This window comes from Falco rusticolus, chromosome 5, assembly GCF_015220075.1.
Source record: "Falco rusticolus isolate bFalRus1 chromosome 5, bFalRus1.pri, whole genome shotgun sequence".
NCBI lineage: Eukaryota > Metazoa > Chordata > Aves > Falconiformes > Falconidae > Falco > Falco rusticolus.
Genome location: NC_051191.1, coordinates 89,464,679 through 89,480,895, shown reverse-complemented (window position 1 = coordinate 89,480,895; position 16,217 = coordinate 89,464,679). Strand labels below are relative to the sequence as shown.

General features: G+C 45.2%; 1 long non-coding RNA gene across 1 annotated transcript in view; it reads right to left on the bottom strand.

The window, feature by feature from the left end:
- LOC119147958 overlaps window positions 1-16,217 on the bottom strand; it is a 29,903-nt gene that overhangs the window by 6,482 nt on the left and 7,204 nt on the right. Inside the window, exon 2 of the long non-coding RNA XR_005104250.1 lies at window positions 5,204-5,309. This is a non-coding gene — a long non-coding RNA (uncharacterized LOC119147958). The remainder of the gene's footprint in view (window positions 1-5,203; window positions 5,310-16,217) is intronic.

Sequence of the window (16,217 nt, the reverse complement as noted above, 5' to 3'; positions counted from 1 at the left end):
CAGTGAAAGTCTATCCTAACTCTGGCCGGTTTGATGCCTGTGTCAGTGGAGAATTACACACAGCTGTCCTATATCTCAAGCTTTGTGTGATGGCCATTGAACCAAATGAGTTTCCCAAGAAACTGCAGGAGGAATTTACTGAAATACCTGGTAGAGACCATGCTCCCACATTGCAAATTCAAGTCTCTCTCAGGCAGACCCACTGTCTTCTAAGAGGGAGATACCAGACTGATGTGCTTGCTTAACCCATCTGTGTCATAAAGCTGTGTTTTATTGCCCAAATCCAGGAAAAAGAATTCAAAAGTCTTTCTACTGTTCTACTAAAGTGACTAGCAAATAATTGCATAGCCCACTCATGTACATCACATCAAGCTCATCTCTATCCACAAGGAAAATCACATTTAATCTTTGGCTCCAGTCTTAGGAAAGTGTTCTAACTGATAAATCATATGGAGCATTTTGATAGTTTCTTCCTAATAGAATTCAGCTTTCTGTATTTCTGGAAAGTATTTTCTTATTTCTGTAAAGTAAATCACACTATAAAACCTGGCCTAAAGGAATATCTGGTAGTTATTAAATGACATGCACCTAAACCTAAGTATGCTGCTTTTCACTCATTTGTCATGTATTTTAGCCATTTGTTTCAGCTGTTGGCAAGTTTGAAGGTGAATAGGTGTAACAGAGACAAATGCTAATTTATTTGGTATTTAAGTTTGCATAGTGGTGCCTGGACTGTAGGAGCTGGGGTGATTCATCAAAGGCTTCTTACTGTTGTCCCCCAGACAGTACAGATTGTGACCGTTGCCTTATGAGCCCAGAATTTCTTGAAAAATCAGGGTTAGGCATGTCTAAATGTTTGATTCTTGGTTAACACAAAAACATCTCAGCCCCTGCTTTGCATCTATCATGTGCTTACAGACAGGCTGTGAAGCCAGTTTCTCATTCATTCTGAACATTAAGATCCCCAGACATTTTATAGATTGTGTGCCTTCTGAAATGCTCAGTTTTGATCAGGAGCACGTACACTTCCTATTCATTGCTCAGCAATGTAACCTATGGAGGATGACTGGCATTCATACTAGAAATGCATTATGCTTTCCTACCAGTATGAATTATTGCTTTAATCTCCAAATTTACATACATTGATGCTTGTGCAGATTCTAGACACATTTGGAAGGAAATGCATTTCGAGTGACTGATAGAACAAAGGTTTCTAGTTCTCACCAGTCTATTCTTTAAACTCTACCACATAACTGACTTAGTATTTGCTCACTCCATTTAGTTTAGGGTCACCCAAACTGATTCTATCAAGGGGAGTTTGCCTTTTCTTTCCAGGAATTTGTGCTAAAATTCAATATCTGAGATGCCTCCTTAGGACAAAACCTTCAACATTTTAAGTTTTTTCTACTGTCATGCTACTGATGCCACTACATTTATTTAGAGGGAAAAGGCCTGAGTTCCTCACAATTCCCTTTTTGCTCACACAGCTGGGATTTGACTCCTCCACTCAAGAAATGGTTTGGTTTCAGTGTTAGCTTGCACATTTTTCTGTCTCTGTGGTTTGTTCTACCCGTTACCAAAGGACACTGCAGATGTGGACAGTTGCTGTGATGTCCACCCATGACAGTCAGCATTTACCTATTCACAAGTGCGGGACTCTTGGAAGCTGAAAGAAGTATTGTACCTCTTCACCAACTCATACTCTTCATCTGCCCTTTATGATTCGAGTAGGTCTTCCCCTTCCCTTTATTTTACAATTTCTGGTGTAGATACATAAAAGCTTGAACTCTGGATACATGTTGTATTTGATAGGCTAATTGACCCATTTTAATTAACTGTCTTTGGCTCACACATAAGAGATCACCTCTCCCATAAGTAGCTTTTAAGGAATCCCGTCATTAATCTTAAGCAGCTATTCTGTTCTAGCTTCCTCTAAGGCATTTGCTCACACAGCCTCCACACCACACTCATCCACAAAGGAAATCCCCTAAGACTGTTCGCTGAGCTCTGTCAGAATCCTACCTCACAAAATTGTTCCTGGAGGAGAGGAGTCATTATATTTTGTTCAGATGCTCTTTTACCTCAGGTGAGGTAACTGAATTAAGCTGACCTCAACTTGCTTTTGAAGTTTTTCCAACTTCTAGGAACAATTACACACAAAATACTGGGAGATAGGCAAGGCCCTATGTCACAATCTTTCTGATACTACATTAAAATCACTTCTGAGTACAAAATACCATATTAACAACCCCTTGCTATCATGCTGAGATAAAAATATTACTTGTATTAATTTTAAATAATCTTTGACAACACAAAGGATAAAACCATACGGAGTCTCAGTTTTTCTCTGGCATAACTCACTGCTACAGAATTCATGAAGCAAGATGCTCTTGTGCTTTTCTCTGGCTGCATCACAAATGTTTCTTGAAACATCTTGTTTCGGCCTCACTTTCTTCTTTTGCCATGCAACCTGCTCTGGCTGCTAAGTAGAAAGATACTGGTGTGGTAATAATGTAGTAAAATCTCTGTTCTCACTGCCTTATTAGAAGCAGGAGCTGATGAACCGGTAGCATGAGAGATGTAGTTGGGTCAACGAACAGGACAGGCTGGATTTCAGAATAGTATATCATGGGAGCTAGGAGGGCTTAAACAGAACTGGGTGAGCAGCTTGGGAGAAAGCTGGTTCAAAGTAGATACTGCTGTTAGGAGGGGGGAATATGTTTTCAGTGTTTTTGGGAAGAGGGAGTAACAGAGGAGGAGGGGAAAAACCAGAAGGGGGTAAAAAAGGAGGGGGGGTGTAGGGATCAGCTTTCTGGTTTGGCCATACTGAATTTAAGTTGACAGCTGGCTAGCCCCAAAATTCTGTCGGACAAAAGCTGAAATGTTACTTTGGACTGGAGACTGACACCAGTCCGTGCTGTGTTTGTCGCCTGTGGATGAAATTACCCCCAGGGAAGCCTGCAGAGGGAAAAAAGTTTTAGGGCCAAGGCTATTGGAACCACCTCAAAACATTTCAGCTGTAAAAGCCACATTGGAGGGGTTGGAAAGTCTATGTCATCCTAACCCAACACGGCTGATGCAGAAGCACAGAAACCAGGGTGCCGTGCCATCCCTGGCGGCAGCATACGCCGTGCTGTGTCTGAGGATCTGCAGTGGACAGCTGGTGGGATGAGTGGCTCTCTGTCCTTCCCAACGGTGAGTGCAGGGCTGTCCCCAGCACATCTGTGGGCCAGCGGACTTAGCACAGGGCCATGAGTGACACCAGGCCAACCACCTGAGTTGTCAATCAATCTTCCCATTACATTTTAGAAAGGGAGTGAAAAATCCCAACCCAAGGCTACCGCTCTGAGCCGGTCTCTAAGTGGAGTCATGTATGGCCACTCAGCTGGGCATCGTGTTGGTGACGATGGGGCAGCCCTGGCCTGACTTGATCTGACATTACACCAGCCACCTCTCCCTTGCCTTGAGCTCCATCCCTTGTATCAGATCTTGTGAGGTCACAAGTATAAGTCAGATCAACATGCTGAAACTGTTTGCTTTTTGGCTGTGTCAGTTGTTCACTCGGCTCACCCTGCCGTTACACAACCTCTAGAACTTAAAAGCTAATGCAAGGGAAGTCACAGGAGTGCACAGCTGGGACAGGGGAGATAACTAACCCCTTTCAACAGCCACTGTGCAACAAAAAGCAGCACTGGAGCTGGTCTCCCTCTCGTTAGGGTAGAGTGAAACCAGTCCTGTGAAGATGAAGCAGGCTGTGCTTTAAATGCAAGTTACTAGGGTGCAAAGCTCCAGTTTTCTATTGCATTTACATGTATTAACAGTAAAACTACTAATTGCCCTGTCTTTGATGTATCTTTTCTTTTTTGCAAATTCCTCTCCATCTTGTACTAAGCAAACACTGTTTAGATTCCCTTACATAGGCACTGTTTACATAGAGGTCTGCTTGTAGACATTTTTTGGACGCAAAGTGTGAGCAATCACTTTTAACCTCTGACATGAACAGATATACTCAGTGGTACTTCTTCTCCATCTTTAGCTCAGTTTTTACAATAAATAAATCAAAAGAGCCAAGTGCTCAGAGCAGGGTATAGTTCTCAACTTTATGACCAGTCAGTAGGTGGGAGGTGGGAAGGATCTGCCAGTGTGACCTGGGGGATAATAAATGAGAGTATTTTGACACTGCATGTTTCGCTCATGTACTGTGCCTGCCTCCTCTCACCTTGATTATAAAGTTTAAAAAAATCCAATTCTTCACCACCTACACACATGCTATTAAAATCATGATGTGTATTAACAAAAAGTCTTTCCCAGCTGGATGGGAATTTGCTGATAGTATTGCTAACAACAGAAGCCAGCTCTTCATTGTGCAGCCATCCACCATGATGCCATAAAACCAAAGCCTACAGGTTTTACAGTTTTAGAAATTGTTAGTTCCACATCTACTCCTCCAGCTTTCCTTCTGGTTTTTTTGTTCATTTGTTTGTTTCACCTCCTCTCCCCCTGGATAAATACAAACTGTCAAGATTATGGGTAGTGGTGACGAAGCATGATGGAGAGATGACCAAATACCCTGTGACATGTTCCATCATCTTTGGGGACGAGGTGGGAAGGAGCAAGGACAGCGCAGGCAGACCTGCCTTCTGGGTCCCAGCTCAAGAGGGCAATTACTGATGCTCCCTCCCGACCCTCCCTCCCTGCAGGCAGGTACAGATGTGGATGATTCTTCAGGGTAAGCTATTTTTAAGATAGTAACAAACTCCTATTAACAAGGAACAGTTCTGAAACAACTCCCTAGGCCCACCATATCTTTCAAATTTCAAGAAACTCAGACACCAGTTCAAACGTCAGTGCTGTCTTGCTCTGATAAGGCACCACCTGGTAGCTCTGGTCATGCCTTTTGTCTGGGGTCGGGAGGGGTTATCACAGGTTAGGGCCCCTTGCCGGTTTAAAGTTAGCTATGCTTTATCTGTGAAAGAGATACTGGTTTACTTTACTACTTCTTAGTAATTTAGTCCCTCACTAATTTCTGTTATTTTCCTCTGAGATTTCTTCAAGATTTGAACAGAAAATATTGGGCAAGTGAAACAGAATGACAAAGCTGGTCTCTAGGAGGAGAGATTTTCTCTGGAATTCAGGCCAACAACAGCTACTGCTCCTTCAGTGTGGTTTTTTGAGTAGAATTAAAATGCTGAATATCACATACCTACTTGCACTGGCATTTAACAGCTGCAGCCCTGAATGGCTCAGCCTGTGCTGGAAGGGTTGCGCTGTTCTTAGCAGTCCTTGTTTCTGCTGCTGTCTTCGAGACACTAGGAAAGAAGAATGATTGACACGTGGGTCGAAGTACAGGCTCTAGGTAAATTGTATGCAATTAATTCCCACACCAAAAAGAAATGTGTCAAAACCCATTAAGATATAAATAGAGAACACGTATCTCAGTCAAACAAAACCCGCAGCTGCAAACAAAAGTAATGCTATTGCTGCTGTCTTCTGAGCCCAAAGGGGACTCAAGAAAGTAATTAATGAAATACCTTCTTGGTCCGGGTGTTGTAGGTCCATTTCGGCAGTTACTGAATATTTCCTCTGCTTTCATTTATGTTCTCCCAGCACTTTAACACCAAATAACAATTTGCGCTTAGCAATTACGACCTGTCTTGCAAGCCTAACAGCCTCTCATCTTCGGCACAGCTGTGGGACCTGTATCACACCTCCTCTCCTCCAAAGCAGCTGGTCTGCACCATGTGAGGTGAGTCACTATCTAGGCCAACAGAGGTGGGACTGGAGAATGACAGACCTGCACCCACCTTACGGCAGGCACCCACCTGAAAACAGGTGGGGCTGCAGCCCAGGTCTTTTGGTTTAACCTATGCTGAACTGAGAAAGAAGAAGCACCAGAAAGGGCTGTGCCTCAGGGCCACAGGAGCTCCTGGGGAAGAATGCAGAGGATGCCCAGGGCAAGCACGAGGCAGAGCATGGGCTGTTCTCTAGAGGGAAATAATCCCAACCAGGGGATCGCTCCGCTTCATGACTGGGCTTGGAAATCAAGGCAAGGGCTCTCTTAGGGTGCATAGACCAGCTATGGTAACGGTGGTAGCTACATACCGACGGAAACTGGGTATTTGTCCAGTAACTACCATCAGTGAAAGAGTTAACAACCTCCCAGGAGCTGAAGTTAACCAGAGCCTGGTTATAATTTTTCCAGAGTCAGCTTTGCTTTGGGTTGTTGCTATTAGATCTGTTTCAGAAGGAGAAACCAGCGGTTTGTGTTTAGCTTGTGTTCAGAAGATTTTTCTGCAATGACCAATGTAAGAAGCTAATTTAAAAATAATAAAAAGATAAAAACTTCACCATCGTGTTTACAGCATCTATCCTTACCTGTAAGGTATCCTGGTTATGTTTAAACTTATTTAACTGATTTTTCCCTTGGGATTTTTTCTTTCCTCTGCTGTCCCATTCTGTTTCTTGGCAAGGTGGTAGCCCGTGCTCCCCTCCACCCTAATCTAAAACTGTAGTGGGTATCTTGCCATCGTATAGCAGCTACTGCTGTATAAATGGAAGGACAGAGACAGTTGTTGCTGCTGACTCACAGTTACGGGTACCAGAGGCACAGACTTTCCTCTGTCTTCTCCAATTCAGGTAAATCTGTGCCTTCTGGTGTGGCTCGTCACTTTTGCTTTGGTGTGACCTCCTTCTGAGTTTGGCATCACCTGTCTAAAAAGGTGAACTGGGATCACTGGTGCTGGTTCGGTCAGGGATCACACATGTCACCTGTGCACCTTTGCCGATGGTCTGACTCGGTCTTTGCTGTGAAGTCACCTTCGCATCACCAGGACAGCCTGGGGAGGTGCAAGGATCATCCCAGGACCCGGTCTGAGCCTGGGAAGTGTGGGCTTCCTGGCAGTGATTTAGAGGCTCGTCAGCAGAGCTCTCTTCCCTTTCTTAATACTTCTGCATCCCTGCTCCCTGTCCAGAAAGTTACGGCATAGCTGTGCTTCACTCAATGAGCACCGCCACGGTCATGACACATTATTAGTCAGGGGTTGTTCCGTTCCTAAGTAAAGCAGAAGAACACAGCATGTGAAGCCAGAAGTAAATGAAACTGCAATTCCTGCAAATGTGGCTGGTTAGAAATGGTTGATTCCTTTTTCCCTCGTGGAGGGAACTGAGGTCCTGTTCCTCTAAGCTTCATAGTAAGGAGACTTACTCATATCAGCATTAAGAAAACACTGAGTGTAGGGTTGGGCGTTTTTTTTTTTTCACAAACAAGATGGGCCCAGATTCGCTGAATCCTGCATTCTTTTGTCTGTTTTCTGTTCATTTGGCTTATGTATTCTTTTTATTGTGCTGACCGAAACATGCTTTGATACTCTCCAGCTACATTACTTGTTTAAAGTCATGACACTTATTAATCCCAATATCCATTTGGTATAACATTTTGTGCGTTTCTGCCAGCCACATATAGCAATTCCCCCTTGACTATGTTCTCATTAACCCTGTGACTCTTTTCTGTGATCTCTCCGTTTCTCCATACTCATGTTTATTCATCTCTTCCTTTATATTTATTGGGGTCGAACTTCAGTTTATTGATTTCAGCTTATTCCTCTGCCTCGCACTTTGTGTATTCTCACCCTCCAGAGTTATGTACATGCTTCTGTCTTTCTGCCCGGCAGGTATGGCTGGGCTCTGCGCAGTCTGTTCTCAAGTTGAGAGGGGTCGCTTGGGCGTGACAGGAGACCTCCTTGCTTAATCCTCCACCGTTTACACTTACCCTGGGTGTCTGGCTGTTTTTCACGAGGCTTTGTACAAGGCAGACATATCATCAGTTTTGCACCCCACTTGACATTCCTATAGTGGCCACTCTGTTTTCATCTCCCAAAGAAATATGCTTTTCTTGTTTCCTTGTCATTCAATGTAAAGGTAAGAGAGGACTCATGGAGTACAAAGTCACATAGGGTGCAACTGAGAAGCAGAAACCTGTAGGAAAGAGAGTTCAAATACTTGCTCTGCACCTTCTCAGGAGAAATGGACCAAGCTGTGATCGTGTGTGACCCCTCCTGAGAAGATGGCTTTTTGTCCTCCTCCAGCAGCAAGACCACAGTGAGGTGCGTCAACTTTCTGGTACCTCTACCTTAGCTGATCTGATCCATGTCATCCGTGCTACACCTGGCTCGTGTTTTTAGCTCGTAGCAGTGATACTAACATAGTACTAGCTATGCAGTTTTTAACCACTGGATCCCATGGTGTTTACAGACCCAAAGGCAGGACACAGGGAACAAATACCTTTTACTCTAGTAATGCCAAAGTACTGACCCTGGCTAGTATAGCAAACAGAGGTAAGTGTTTGCTTACACCCAGGGTAAGTGTAAACGGTGGAGGATTAAGCAAGGAGGTCTCCTGTCACGCCCAAGCGACCCCTCTCAACTTGAGAACAGACTGCGCAGAGCCCAGCCATACCTGCCGGGCAGAAAGACAGAAGCATGTACATAACTCTGGAGGGTGAGAATACACAAAGTGCGAGGCAGAGGAATAAGCTGAAATCAATAAACTGAAGTTCGACCCCAATAAATATAAAGCCAATAAATATAAATAGCCTCTTCAGAGAGCATCTGACATGGCGTGGTATTGCTTAGATTTGCACCATCCTACACCTCTCCTAGTCCCCTTGCTAGGGGGCTGGAAGTGTATTACAGAGGTCAGGGAAAGAACTCCTGCCACACTGGCTGAACTGGGTCAGGGTGCAGGAACAGTGCCACCTCCCAGCACGAGGGATCAGGCAGCAGGTGGTGTCGGGGCAGCCAAGGGGAGGGAAGTTATGTGCCTTTGGGCAACAGCCTTCTCGATGAATTTGGAAGAGGGTGTCCGTTCGCAGCTCCAACAATTTTTCCACCTCCAACAAACCGCTGGCTACCATCTAACGGCAAAATAAACCAAGATTATGTGCATCACCTCTACTGGCTGCTCTAACAGCAAAACGCCTGCATAGCTGTGGTTTTGAGCCCCTCTGGAATACTGAAGTTTAAGACTCAAATCCTTCTTATGAAAAAGGATATGGTGTAATCCACTTTTCATTCAGTGGTTTTCATAGATTTGTAGGTTGAGAAAACATCCTTAGCACAGCCGTGTAGTTTAAAATGACTGTGTTGGCTGCAAAAACACTGCATTGCGTGGCACACTTCCCTGCGTTGGCACACACTGGGAGAGCTGGAGTTTGAGAAGTGCCATTCAGATTTCAGTAACCCGCATAAAGGACATCCCAGGGAACTATACAAAAAGCTACCATGGAGTACTTTTTGCCCACTAAGCTTGTTATCCTGTCAAAGAACATAATTAAGTTGGTTTGCCAGGTACATTATAAACCCCAGTTGCCTGCTATTTATCACCTTATTTTGCCGTAGTTGCTTACACAACAACTACTTTATGAATTCCTCTAGCTATTTGTTAGCTATTGATGTAGTGTTCTTCATGTTCTAGTGTACCTGCTGTCCACTACCTGTACAGAGAGGAAGACATCTGTTTTCTTGAAAGGAATTTATACTCTTTCCCAACAGATAACGTTTAGGATCACGCTCCCCTTCAGGAATGCTCGTAAGTAATTGTCAGCAGTTGTGATTAATCAGCTGGTTACCCAGCTTACATTTTGTTGTGCTACACCAAGTAGTAGCCTGTATTCAAGTTTTCTGCATTTTCATGTTCAAATGGTTGTTTCATAGATTTGTTTTGTGATTTGTCTCGTTGCTTCCTACCTGCTATTAGGATTTCTAAAAGTATTATCCTTTTCAGTGGATAAAACAAAACTCTGCATGTCTCTACTGTAGTAATGAACGTAGTAAAGTAGTAACTAGTAGTAAAGGGTATACAACTGCTTTATTAACGTGAACTAATATGTTCTCAACAGCCCTTCTGTAACAGGAGAATATAATTATTCTTAGAAATAAGAATACTCTTGGAAGAGGCAAACTGGGACACAGAAAGGGTGTAGGATTGCTCCAAGTTCACAGAGAGCTGCAAGCTGCGACTGGAAGCTGTAACGCCCACCGTCGAGTGGCCACACTGGCGTATGTAATGCAAAAGGCCCTGGGATCCAGCTTTGTGAGCTCTGTAAGACACTGACAACTGGTGGGATCCTGCGGAGTGCTAAAATCCCAACCCAGGTCGCAGGTCAGTATCACGCGTTTGGTGGAGCTATACAGCAGCAGCGGCTATATGGCTTTATGTCCGTTAAGGTGGGAAACTTTCCTTGTTCTGGTCTGACTCCATCAGTTGTTTCAATGTAGCTGAGAATGGTCTGCAGATCTGTTGGTCATTGTCACAGACTCTTCCTTCTGACACGTCTTGTGAATAATAGCTATTAACCTGCTGCTGGGCAGAGAATTCATCACAGTTACAAGCTCCTACCTGGAGTTTTCGTTTGTCCCTACTTAAGACCACCTGAGTGGTGGCACTTCTGTCTATTGTCTATGTCTGTGCCTAGTGGTCTGTTTTGCACAACGGTGTATGAATATGAGGATCTGCCCTCCAGCTTGAGGAACACAAAGGAGTTTTTGAAACACCTTTCTTTCCCAATCTTCTGGCTTGTGATCCCACTCAGTGGAGCTCTCACGTTCCTGAGATACCTTCTTTTCTTGTGGTAGCCAGATACACAGTGTGGGCAAAACACTCCCCAAATCCTCCTGGTTGTTTTTGCCACTCCTAGAAAAAAAAGGTGGGTCTGGCAGCCTCCTCCACATTACGGATGCACCCCATAGCCTGACCTTTATAATCCTTTTCCAGAGAGACTTCTGCCAGGAGATAAGATGGAGCAGTAGGGGCAGAGAAGACATTGTCACCTAGGACAGTGGACTCTTAGGGGTAGCAAAATCTTGTATTTTTTCAGCCTGCTTTGCCTAAGCTGTGGAAAGCCAAGTTACATGGTGCTGCCGAAAGAAGAGCCTGAGTCTTTGGAACTGGTGGGGGACAGCAAGTCTTGGAGGCGGAAGTAGCCACCCCTCCTCTCAGCAGCAACAAACTTGCTTCATCAAGGGTTTCTCCTTCCATCCAGGCCTATTCTTTTTTCTCTCTGCTTTTCCCCAGACCCTAAACTCTGGAACAGTAATATTCAGTTTTGCCAAAGTCACTGAAGCATCGAGCCATTCCTGAGCTATAGACTCTCCAGGCAGTTCATGTTTTCCCCACTCCAGCATGAGTTAAAAGCTTCCTTTCTTAAAGAAAAAGGAAAGTTCTATTAAATATGCTTCCAGGCTAAGAATACGGAGGGTGAATAAACATTCAAAATTTATATTCTTAATTGTCATGAATTTTAAAGACAATCGTGTGTTTTGAGACCTGATGCCTGCTTTTTATCATTTGGAATTGGCAAAAATGTAAGTGTATGGGGAAGACGTAAGGCTTGTTTACATTACACACAGAGTACATCGCTCCGGTTCCCCCCGCCCCAGAGCAGCTGTAGTGGGTCTTTTATAAACGCCCATCAGAAATGAGCTTCCCTCCTTCTGCCAAGGGGGTAGCAGGAGCTTCTCTAAAATTATCCCATGTACCCTATAGAAAATACAGCTTTGCGGGTGAAATCAGGCCCTGACAGAAGGGGATACTGGCGTGGAGGCACGGCAAGAGGGATAAACAGCCCAAAGCTGCCCTGATTCATGCAGTGGTCCAGGTGGTCTGGTGTGAGACCCTTGGGCGATGCGATGGGAGAGGCAGCCGGCTCTCTGCCAGCACGTAGCAGCAGCTGAGATGTTAATCCTGCGCTGCTGCAAAGGGCAGTGGAGACGCAGGGTTAACTGTGATATCCTGCAGGAGAAGATAATATTGAAGTGCCGGCAAACGCTTTCACACACCCCAGTCATTTCATCTTTGTGTTCCACACAATGGCCAGGAAGGGAGCACAGCACTTAAGGCTCAGAAGGGAGAGAAAGCAGGGGCAGAGGTGGCTAAAAGGCTCGGAAGTCAGAGAAGAGAAGGAAAAACATTTCCATGTTTCTTACAGAAACTTGAGCAATAACCCTGGAACATGGACACAGCTGCAGCCAGCAAAAAAGATGCAAAACCAACAAGATCCCCCTGGGTTTTGGAAACAGTGAGGAACTAGACTAAAAACCAGACACATTTCAGAATAAATTCCGTATTTCAAAAGCAATGATGTGAAAGGCACGTGAGCCACAGTAATAAAATGTGATATGAGCTGTTACCGTAAACAAGGAGGAATAATTGACAGGGAACTAAACCAGATCCACAGAGCACGCATAGCCCAAGGCTCTGCAAACCTATGGCTGCACGACAGGGAGAGGAGTGGCATGGGAAGAAGTCAGAGAAAGACCAAGAAATCACTGGCAAAAAATAAATCACACAACAGCCTTTGATCCCTGAGCCTGAAAATTTAGCTGGAGTCACTAAATAGTCCCATGATGGATCAGCAGAAAGCATGGTCAGCGCGTGGAAATAACAGAGGCAGTATCCCCCCAAAATGAAGAAAAACAAATGTCTTTTGAGCTGAAGGAGAGAGTCAGTGCTTGTGAAATGGTTAGCCAGCTTGTTTCACCCTTTGGACATGCAAACCTGTAGCTTAATCCCAGGAGAAAGTGAGCAGTTTGGAGGGGAGAAGAGCCGTGGCTGGGATCTGGGACACAGCGCTACAGACAAAAGGTTTTTTGGGAACAGCCTGGTGTGCCGGTGGGGCAGCCAAGGCGGCATGGCAAACAGCACGGCGTGCAGAAACCTGCGGCTGAGCAGGGGCTCTGCAGATGATCTGGCAGGTTGTGGTGTCCTCCTGACACATACCATAGGCACATGGAACTATATGCATAGACACACGTGTATGCATGTATGTATATGTTTATGGACTTCAAAACCACCTGAGAATGACTAGAGGTGGTGGTTCTTAACCTGTGAACAGTTTGGCAGTAGAAAGCTGTTCCGACGGGGAAGGGAGGCACCCCTGGTGTTGCTGTTTCACAGCTCAGCACAGTGATGCTGCACAGCCTCTTGCATGGGGACCACATCCCCAAAATTCTCAGTGAGTTAAATAATACAGGCACTGCTCCAAATAAGAAAAAGTAGCGTAAAAAACCTCAAACAACAAAACAAAACAAAACAAGGATGTTAAGACACCGCAGGAAAGGAAAACCAGTGACATTTTCAGCTGAGATTAGAAAAAGATGGAGGGAGAGATGGGCACTTTTGACTGACCCACTAGAAGAGAAAGTCCATGAAGGTGCTGGCTGATGTTAGGTAAGGAAAAAACCTTCTAGTGGGAAGAGGGATCCAATTTTTGCTTTGTACCCCACACCAAGTGGGGAGCCAGCTACAGCAAGGGGACATGGTCATGCTACCCAGTGTGCACACAAATGGTTAGCAGCAATCCGTGCTCACAGGCATCAGAAAATCTAGGAGCTTTTTGCTGCTGCCACCCCTGCAGCCACAGACCAGCTCACACAGATGGGCGATGATCTTATCACTTATTCCCATTCATATTTGTGATGTTTTCTCCCACTGCTACTGTTACAGCACCCATTGCTGGCATTTCTCAAGCAGTCTCTGCTGAGGGGACTTGCAACCGTTTCCTGCATCTTGCCAGCCACACAGTTTACACCTTAATTGGGATGTAGATTTTTCAGTGCTGCTTTTGAATAACTAAAATGTCTTTTCTTACATGTGAAGAGAAGCGTGTCATCCTTTGATCATCACTAATTTGCCAGCCACCATCCCCTACCAAATATATCAATGGCTATTGCAATGTCATTTCCTTGCATCCAGTGAATATCAGAAGAGACGGGCGGATAAAGAAGTAAAATTGAAATGAAATTCTGAAGACAAATACAAACTCCTGCCATTACAGCATATTCATGCTGTGTCATAAGCCAATTGAAAATGTCTGGGCACACATACTTCAGTCATTCTCCTTCCCTGCCTGCAATACCCTGCTCTGAAAAACAGAATAGAGACAAGCAAAACAAAGCCATTGATGTCCAGAGGAAAAAGAGTAGAAAAAAAGGCTTCCCACCTCACTAAACTTTGGGATTTGACACTTACAGTGCTTGATTCTCCAAAGAGGTCACTGAGAGGTAAGAGCTTTCATCACCTCAAAGAGTGCTTAGAGCTTTGTAGACTCAACCCTGTATGTCTTGACAGACGTTCTGATTTGTTTTGCTGAAATATGTAGGACAGGTGGGTAGATCTCTCCTGCATGCTGTCGGTCTCTCACTCTGCATGCCTTAATTTTGTGGACATTTCAGAAAAACCTACTATCACGGTGCATCTAAGTCAGTCTGCTTCACACTGTGGGAAACAGCTCCGTGAGTCTGTTCAGAGCCCTGTCAAAGATGAAGTTTCCACAGACTTCAACAAGCTTTGGATCAGATTCTGCAGAATATGCCCAACACTGATTTTGCATTAAAAGCAGACACTTCTATATGCTAAGATTCAGCATTTTCAGAGAGGGTCAGCTATACAATAAAGAATGTACTCGTGGCATTTATATTTCCTTCCAATGACATATGAAGACACCATACAGTATATATATGCATTTTGTTCAAGCTACCCATTTAAGTGAGGAAAAAAGAGAATAGCAAGGTTGTCCTTCCGATGTCATTATCAGCCATGGTGTGATTAGGAACAGAAGTTCCATCACTTTAACAGCAGACGTGAGAGTCTGGCACCCTTACAGTGTCGGATGACCGTCTGTGATGACTGGAAGGAAAAAAAAAAAGCTTTCACTGCTAGGCAACTTCCCCGTAAGAAGATGTGCCAATGGTAGCAATTTTTATCACAGTTTGATAACCCTAAATAATCATCTCCTTTAGCCTCCTGCATACTGCAGTGTGAGCATCTGCAGGCGTCTCAGCATCAGCATTTTAGTTTGGATTAAGTGAGCACTTTTGATGGGAGACTTTCCTGGTTGCCCCCCGTCTCCTGCTTTGGCTTGCAGAGTGCAGCAGCCTTGGAGCACACTGGCAGATTCCTTTCATGTGAAATAGAAGCCAAAGACACGCTCCAGAAACACTCCTGACACCTTCCAGCCAGGAATGGTGATTCAGTCCACGGGTCCACACCAGAGCTGGTGGGAACGAGCCTCCTCCCCCCAAACACCAGCAGTTCCACTCCACAGCTCTGCTCCGATGCTGCTTCACCACTGGCTTATGGAAAAGTGCCTGAGATACCACGAACTACCCCAGGTTTGCCCTTTCTGCATCTTTTTGTTTTAGAAGCGGAGACCCACTTACCCACTAAGAAGCAACCATGGGGCGCAGCGAGACCCCGGATGCCGTTGGGGTCTTGGTGGGGCCAAGATGATCTTCCTACCAGGAAGGCATTTGTTCTCCTTCAGGAGTCCTGTGGGCATTGCTGGTCAGCCAAGTCCATCTGTTAGTTTATTCCCCTTGACCCATCATTTTGTGCTTTTCAGACTGCCCCAGAAGAGGTCTTTCATTGAGATCAGACGCTTAGGGAGCTGCTCCTGCAGATTCCTCCCTTCTCAAGGTAACTTCACAGAAATTGTAGTGCCAGAAAAAGAAATCCAGGTGTCTATCCACAATGTTTGCAAGAAGCTGCTTGAAAATAGCCCAGGTGGCTGTTTGAACAGAGCACGTGCAGACAACGATGGGGTGATGGCCATCGCAAGAGGCATCGCAAATATGTGGTGTTGTATCTGCCCCAGGTTTGGTGGCTGCCCCGCACACCACAGTGGAGAGACGAAGCTTGGAGGCAGTGATGGGTGCTCTGAAACACACCCGCGGTGTGATGCTTTTGCTGGGACTCTGGTCCTCTGGGCACCGAAGGGCTCGTGAGCTGGGGAGCTGACAACGATGCATGTCCTGTGGCGTGAGCTGGCACCACTCCTGTGCACTGTGGAATTAAACTGAAGGAATTAAGATGGAAAGGCACCCATGCCCATTTCCAAAACGGAGTTCCCCTGAGTTGGACTTGCTGCCTGGTGCTGGCCACCAGCAACCACCAGGGCTGCCTGCACCGACTTTGTCTGGGCAAACAGTAGTTGGAGGCTTCAAACGGTGGTGGATCCACTCCTCACCTAACGAGCTGGTCTAATGGTCACCTGCTCCCTGTCCAAAATCTCTTCTTCTTCCTACCTGGAACTTGTGTAGCCTTGGTCTTAGCTATGCTCTTTTACAAATCTAGCTTAGCTAGGTGGTAGAGCTATCTACTGCCAGAAAATTTCGCCCTTGTGTGTATTTATAGATCACAACCAAAGTCAGTTCTTGATCTTC